The following is a 7,957-nucleotide window of genomic DNA, read 5'->3' on the forward strand; positions in this document are numbered from 1 at the left end:
TGTGCACCACCTCTGGGAACTTCAGCCTTTTCCCAACATTAACCGCCATCTCACAAGTAATGATATCAAATTTTCAAAAAGTAAAAGAAACATTTGAAAGTAAAGTTACAAGCTTGAATAGCAGATGAAAAGTGAGTAGGTCGTTCTGGTGGAAGATCAGCTCTAATCATGAGATCACACATATCACAATTATATAAATGACTCACTGGTGCTCTTGAATGAACATGTTTTTTCCATTTACTTAAAGGTGACTTTTTCTTTTTTCTTTTCATGCCTTTATTTTAGAAAGTAACCGGCAGAGAGTCCGTCAGGAAGCAGAGAGCGAGAGCGAGAGGAATGACCTGCCACTCGACCACCACGGCGCTCCAGATATTTTCAAATGATAAAATAAATATGAGGTGGTGTCACTGAGCAGCACCGTCGTTTTCATTCTTACCAACACACAGGATCCTGGTCTGGTATGGCAGCAGGTCTGCGGCTGACAGGAAGGCTCTGCAGAGGTTCATCAACAACCCAGAAAATTACAAACACTCTTGCCGACCCTGGATGACATCTACACTTCCTGCTGCATACTAAAAGATCCATCTCACCCCGTTAATGACCTGTTTGATCTTCTGCCCTCAGGAAGACAAGTCACAGCACGCACCAACAGACTCATGAACTGTTTCCATTCAAAAGCTTTCACTGTACTGAACTCAGCACCAAAGGATGCTGCAGGTAAGGCATCATAGACAACCCTGTGCAATGTTCTTATTTATTTATCTTTTATTATGTGCAATACACCTTTTTTAAAACAAGTGCAATACAAGCAACACCTGGCTGTATATGCAGGTGTATGTTTGAACTTGTTTCAGTGTGTGTGTTAGATTAAAGTTAAGATTGAATCTAACACACACACACACACACACACACACACACACACAGGTATACAATGCACAACTATTCTATTCTATACTGTGCTTCTGGTCTTATCCCTTCCCTGGGTTTTTAAAGTATGGTGTGAAACAACGACAGTCCATGATCTCACTCCCCAAACAACAGCCTGAGGAGATCCAGGACTCTGAACATGCACCAGCAGGCACAGGAGCAGCTTTTACCTTCTTAATAATACAAAGACACACAGACACACACACACACACACACACACACACACAGACAGACAGACAGACATCAGCCTCTATTGTTTGGCAGTTGAGATGTGCTGGACATGAGTGTGGTCAGTCTGCACAGGTGAATCTGGTCATGTGACACTCAGGTCTGTCATCGTATCATCCAGCTTAGAAAGTCATGCATCACACTGGCGGGAAACCGAGAGGTAAAAGGTTAAGTCTGGGGCGGAGAAACTAGTTGGTGAATGTGTGACCTATAAAACCCTCTGACTGCTCTAAAAACAAGGCGGCGGGCGGTTTCACCTTTTTCTTTCTCCTGATTTCCTGTCAGTGACACGGTTTGTTACAGTCTGGATCAAGGTGTGCGCTGGGTGTGTGTTTCACAAAGGCTGGAATGGGGAGAGGCTGCATGTACGTACACACACACACACACACACACACACACACACACACACACACACACACACACTTTATTTCTATTTATTGGAAATTGTACCTTACTTTAATGTATTTATTTATTTATCATCCGTCCCTTGAATCATGCTCTTATCAGGTTTTTATATTGCCATCTTCTTTAGTTTGTTTTTCTTGTTTTACTTTTCTAATCCTGATCAGTTAACCTCGTGAGCCCATGTCTGATTTGTTTTAACTGTCTGCTGTCACTGAAGTTTGTGAGTTGTGTGTTAATATGTTGATACCGTTAACGTTAGATGCATGCTATGAAAGTACAGAGTAAAGATGAAATCAAAGTTTTGCATGGAGGAGGCTACACTACATTAGTCTAAACTTTACTCCACAAATGACCTCTGAAGTAACATCTCAACTAAATTCACACAAAATAAAAATAAACTCTTTTTAGCAGCGCCATCTTGGGACCGAGATCTGATGAATGTGACAACCAACCCTGTTCTCCCCTACTGCAGAGGAGCCTTAATGATGATAATAAGAGGCCGAACTGGACTGAAGGCATTTTGGGTTTTAGATGCATATTAACAGTAAAACAGGCATGTACAGTAGTATGCGGTTTCGAACACAGCCTCAGACTGAACTCAATTTTGCCAAGTATTAATTTACTAATTTGAAGGTTGCCTTCAAAATAAAAGCAATGCAGTTGTATTGCGTGCACGATCATCTTATTTATGTGTGATTCCTAATTTCACACGGCCGGTCAGGGACAACCAAAGGGCCGGATGTGGCCCAGGTCAGGTCCAGAACAACATGAAAACACTGTATGAAGCAGACTTTGTTTCTTTTTTTCCCTTTTAAACTTTTTTTAATAAAGTTTTCAGGTTTTTTCAACAATAAAAAAACAGAAAATAGACAGAATATAAGTGAACAGACAGGTAGGCTATACGTTAGTGCAAAATGAGTTAAACCTCAAAGAATATGAAGTCCACCTTTCCCAGTACTTTGTATATTGCTCAGCCTGTAGTCTTAAGGAGAAAGTCAGTTTTCCATGCATTGTATTTCGTTAACAATGGTGATCCAGTCATTCCTTGATGGCAGATTTGTCTGCAGCCATTTCCGTGTAATGGCCTTCTTGCTCGCAGCCAAGAGTACTTTATAAAGATAGCTGTCCTGGACCATAAATCCAACTTCTAGACCAAAGATTTTTTCCGTATTTCACCCAGCGAGTACTTGCCAATATGGTTGAATAAGGGGGCAGGCCCAGTGGTCTGCCATTGTCTGTCCACATTGTCTCCAGCATTTATCCTGTCCCTGGAAACCCTGCTGTTTAAATTTCAATTTAAGAGTCACAAAAACTCTTAATATGTTCTTCCAGCAGAATTCTCGCCAAGCTCTGGAGTTGGTGGTTCGAGCCTGACCCGCTCAAATATATCTCCAGTCATCCTCGGATATCTCCAGGCCAGACTCCCATTTCTGCTTAACGTGGAAAGTACAATGGTTCCTGGAATTTTGTCGTCTTTTATAGATTTGTGATATTAAATGTTTACTATCTTTAGCCTTATATGCATGTACTGATCAGGTTGGAATCCCTGTTGTCTGATTTCCTCAGCCTTTGTTTCTTGATGATTGGCGGCGGATGGAGCACAGATTCACATTTTGGCACAACATGATATAGAGACTGAATAGATTATTAATGAGAGGAACAAAGAATCAGCTGGTGGTGTTTGGAAATGAGCTGGTTTTAAAAGTGTTCATCACTGTTTCATCAAAGTATTTAACTAATAAATAAAAGGTATCCACACAGAGCCGAGCTTAAACCTGTTTTAACCCATAACTTTAATTTCACTTGTAGGGTCCAGACCAACAACATGAAGCGCTTCAGTGATTTATTAAGACAAACAGTTGATGAGTTCTTCTTCTAGTTCTTCTGTTGCCAACTGCGTTTTGGGGAGGCACGCTGGAACTAGCACCCAAGCAGCGTGGACAGCCTCAGGACCCGATGAAGGAGTACAAGAGTAGAAGAGGGAAGAAAAATCTAGGTGGTATTTATTTACCTGAAACATACTCATACAGAACTATAATTACATCCTATAATTGGGATGATGAATGGGGAACGAGGAATCATGTTTTTGTTTCGTTTTATTTTTTTATTTTTCTCTCGCTTTTCTTTCATTCCTCCATTTTTCTTTGACTGGTAACCTACATGTCGTTTCATTTTTGTCTGATAATGTTTGTCTTTTTTATTTACATGTTCGAAATAAACTAAAAAAAAATGCTTTTAGAAAACTTGTGTTGAGAACTTTTAGTTGGAGGACCAGATTTGGCCCACGGGCCTCTGTTTGCCTACCACTGATTTACAAGTTGTTCACTGATTACATTATTGTGTGAATGCTCTTTGAAAATAGTGTTATAGGTTTCATGCCAGAATGAGCACCAACATGGCATCAATCAGCAGCTGCTCCGGCGCCGCAGGAGATTTGCATACAAGCAGACTCTGACTCTGAATCTGTGCCAGCAGGAGCTTCATGTGTGATTGCGCTAGCCAAAGTTACAGTTGTTGAAGCAAGGAGTTAACCTCTTTTCACAATTCATTTGAGTATTTTCATATTTTATACACAAAATTATGCAAAAACAACTAAACACCAACCAACCTCCTGATTTTGCTCATAATTGCAGGAAACTCATACAGGGTCATCCTCGACCCCTTAAGCCTTTTTCCTTTTTATTGTTTTCATAAAATTTAATCATGATCAATATTTTGGCTTTTAGAAAAAATAATTTACAAAAAACAACTCTTTAATGTCAAAGTGAAAACAGATTTCTACAAAATAATGTCAATTAATTAAAAATATATAATGTAAAATAGGTGATTGCAAAAATATTCAAGTCAGTATCTAGTAGTTGATATTTTCCTCCCATCAGAATTAGCCCCATGTTTCTTCAGGCCTGGGTATGGTCATTCCCTAATGCACATAACATGCTGTTGTTTTTCATGAAAATGCTTGAAATTCTTTATTTTATTATTAAACTGAGGGAACGTAGACACGATCATCTGCACACAAATAAATGTAGTTTTCATCAGATTCACCTTTGGTTTCTTTTTTCTAAAAAAAAATTAATTAAATTTACATTTGCATGTCATCATTAGTTGCAAGCTAGTCTTCAAAAAAACTTAAATTATGAATTATTTAGTCAGGTGCTTTTTAAAAAAAGCAGTGCATGTTCTCCACAGCATCCAGAGATAAAAACTAACAGCAATAAACCACCTCATGTATTTGTCTTTTAAAGGTATAGTAAGTGATGTGGGGAAAACAAGGAGAAAAGTTGTTGATATTTGAGTGAAAACCAAAACAAACCCCCCCCGCCCCCCGCCCCCCCCCTTCGTGCTCCTTCTGGGGCTCCACCCCCGAAGTTCATGGACGCACGTTGTCATGGTAACGGACATAACTACTGCGCAAGCTTCAGTTTGATAGCAGCATTTATAGCTCTGATAGTACAGGTGGCTAGCCTGGCTAACACCAGACCGCGTCTCAGTCTCATGTGAGATTATTGTGATAGCAAACCTGAGTTTATATGTCTTCATGACTGTAAACACTTTGAAAGCAGTGAACAAACACCAGATACAATGTTTAATCAATCAATCAATCAATCTTTATTTATATAGCACCAAATCACAACAAAGTTATTTCAAGGCTCTTTCCACATAGAGCAGGTCTAAACCGAACTCTTCAGGTTTTAATTTTAAAGAGACCCAACATTCCCACATGAGCAGCACTTGGTAGTGATGGGAACGGAAGTTGTTTTTACTGTACTGAATCTCTAGAATCCGTTGAAGATTGGTTGATGGTGAAGATTCGTTCACCGTATCGTTCAGTGCTCTCCAACTCCCTGAACTGATAAACAGCCAAATGATCCGTCATTCAGTTCATGATTCAGCCCTGAGGTTCACGTTCACTTACTGAGGGACGGTGCGTTCACAGACTATAGTATACAATCATTCGCGGGAGACGCAGCGCTGCTTATACATGCACTAAAATTATTACGCGGTGAAAGTGTCCTCTGTGCACAGTAAAATAACATAACATGATGCTACACGGATGTTAGCAACACAGCGCTAATGTTAGCAGTACAGTTACTGAACGTGAATCAACTCCTCTGCCCTGAGTCAGTGACACAGCGCCACTTTCAGCACAGTACCTGAACGAGAATCACGTCCTCAGCAGGTCACTCAAGGAACGAACTGCACGACGCAAATCACATTCACTCAGGCCGTCAACAATAGTCCCTCCCCGCCCGCACGCTGGCTGCGTCGTTCGCCGAAGACTCACGAGTGAGTCGCGGTAGTTCAACTCCCGACCGTCATGCTCGCGGCTGAGCTCAACTGAACTGAGAAAGGAACGAATCAGTTCATGAAGTGATTCTGTTCAGTTCGTTCACTCAAAAGATTTGTTTGTTCGACAGACACGCTAACGTGCAGAGCATCAAACAGCTGTAGTAACAACTCTGCTACTTTACAGCTAGCATCACAACAACAACATCCTGACTAACTAGACAGTGAGCTGAATGTCAGCAGGTAACGTTATAACAGTTTATGTGAAGCAGAGCTGATGTTACTCACCTGTCCAGCAGATCAGCGTCCGCCTTCACTCTCCGCTCCTCCGCCGGGTCTCCGTATATCCCTCCGACGGTCTGTCCGCCGGGTCTCCGTATATCCCTCTATCGGACTGTCCGCCGGGTCTCTGTATAGCTGCGTGAAATAAAGAGCACCAGCCAAACCAGCTGTATGTGAAAAGCCCTGCGGTAACATCTCTGCTATATAAACTAAACTGAATTGAAAACAGAATTTAATTATTTTTCCACATTAACACATTGGCACAAACAAAATTACTTTTCTGTAAGATTTACTGTTTTTTCATTATTTCTGAAGCGTTTCAGATTTTAGCTAACGTATGTTTTTTCTCTCAGTTCATTCTAAAAATTTGAAAAACATTGGCTTGAGAATCCAGAGTTAGCTTGAGTAGCGACCAGTTGAAGATAGATAGCGTTAGCGTTGTCAGACCATTTTACACGACGAGCTACAGACAGCACAGAAATCAGCTGCTCGAAGCCGGTTTAAACACTTCACCCCAGTTTCCTCATGTGGGGACATTACATCACATTTTGGGTTTGCTGGACCTTACACTTCATTCTGCTCAACTTTGGCCTGTTGTCCTCATTGGTACACCTTGTGCCACCTAGTGGCAGTAAAAAGCACATTACATCAATCAGTGTAAAACCCAGATGGCAGCTTCCCGATACTGTTATGTTCCTGCAGAGGCTGCAGCTTCAGGAGCGCATTTCTAGGACCCTAGCTCTAAAGGTTTATTCCACCCAAATACTACTTTAAACCATGCAATTCAGCTTGGTTGCTAAGGTGTGCATGTTTGTGTAATTAATATAATTAACTAATTATCAGGTCAAATAAAGGTGGAGTCATTTGCTATGCTCTTTGCACAGTATCATTAAAGTAGTTTTTTTTAAGTAGTTTTTAATTTTTCCCCATATGTTGTCATGCTTGAAAAGGACCTAAATTGAACATTGTAAGTGGAACTACTTGATTATTATGAGCAAATGATTTAAAAAGGTCACGTTAACCATGATCAGTATGAGCAGTTTCCAGTCAGACTCCTCATTATGTCTTCATTCATCACATCATTAGATTTTTTATGGCTGTGTGATGCTGCCCGAGGCTGAGTCGGAAACTTCCTTTGCATCTAAACTCAAGACATACTTTTACCACACCGCCTTCCCTGATTTTACTTCACTTTACTTTTAAGTGTTTTACTAATTTTTCATTATTTATCAGACTGGCTTTTTATGTTGGTGGTTTAGCACTTTTATTCTTTAATTTCTGTGAGTTTTATATGCAAAGCACTTTGTTATATATTATTGATTTTATGGCATTGTACTTTTTACCAATACAGTAAAAATACTGCTTGAGAAATCCTCCTACAATAAAAGAACATAAGTATTATGAGCTTGATGTAGTTAGAATAGAATAGAAAACTTTTCATTATAAAATAGTATATATATTATTGGATCCTCTGTGAACAAGATATTTTTTAGGGAGTTGATTGTATTCAAATTAAGGATCTAAAGTCATTGCTGTACAGACTGTAAAGCCTCCTGAGGCAAATTTATTGTGATACTGTTCTGTACAAATACCTGACTTGACTCTACTTGACTCTTTACTATCAAATATTTCAGGTTTGCACATACACACAAATTTGCATGTGGTAACAGAAACTGTTTCCTTTAATCCGAAATGTGTATAAAACAAAAACAATGTGATCTTAAAAGCAGTCATTAACTTTAACCTATTGCAGAATAATTACACATACACCCATTCATTCCACAGAGGTTAGCTGACATTTACAAAAGCTGCAGCTCAGCTTTCCTTA

The sequence above is a fragment of the Scomber japonicus genome, chromosome 18 (assembly GCF_027409825.1).
Source record: "Scomber japonicus isolate fScoJap1 chromosome 18, fScoJap1.pri, whole genome shotgun sequence".
NCBI classification, from domain to species: Eukaryota; Metazoa; Chordata; class Actinopteri; order Scombriformes; family Scombridae; genus Scomber; species Scomber japonicus.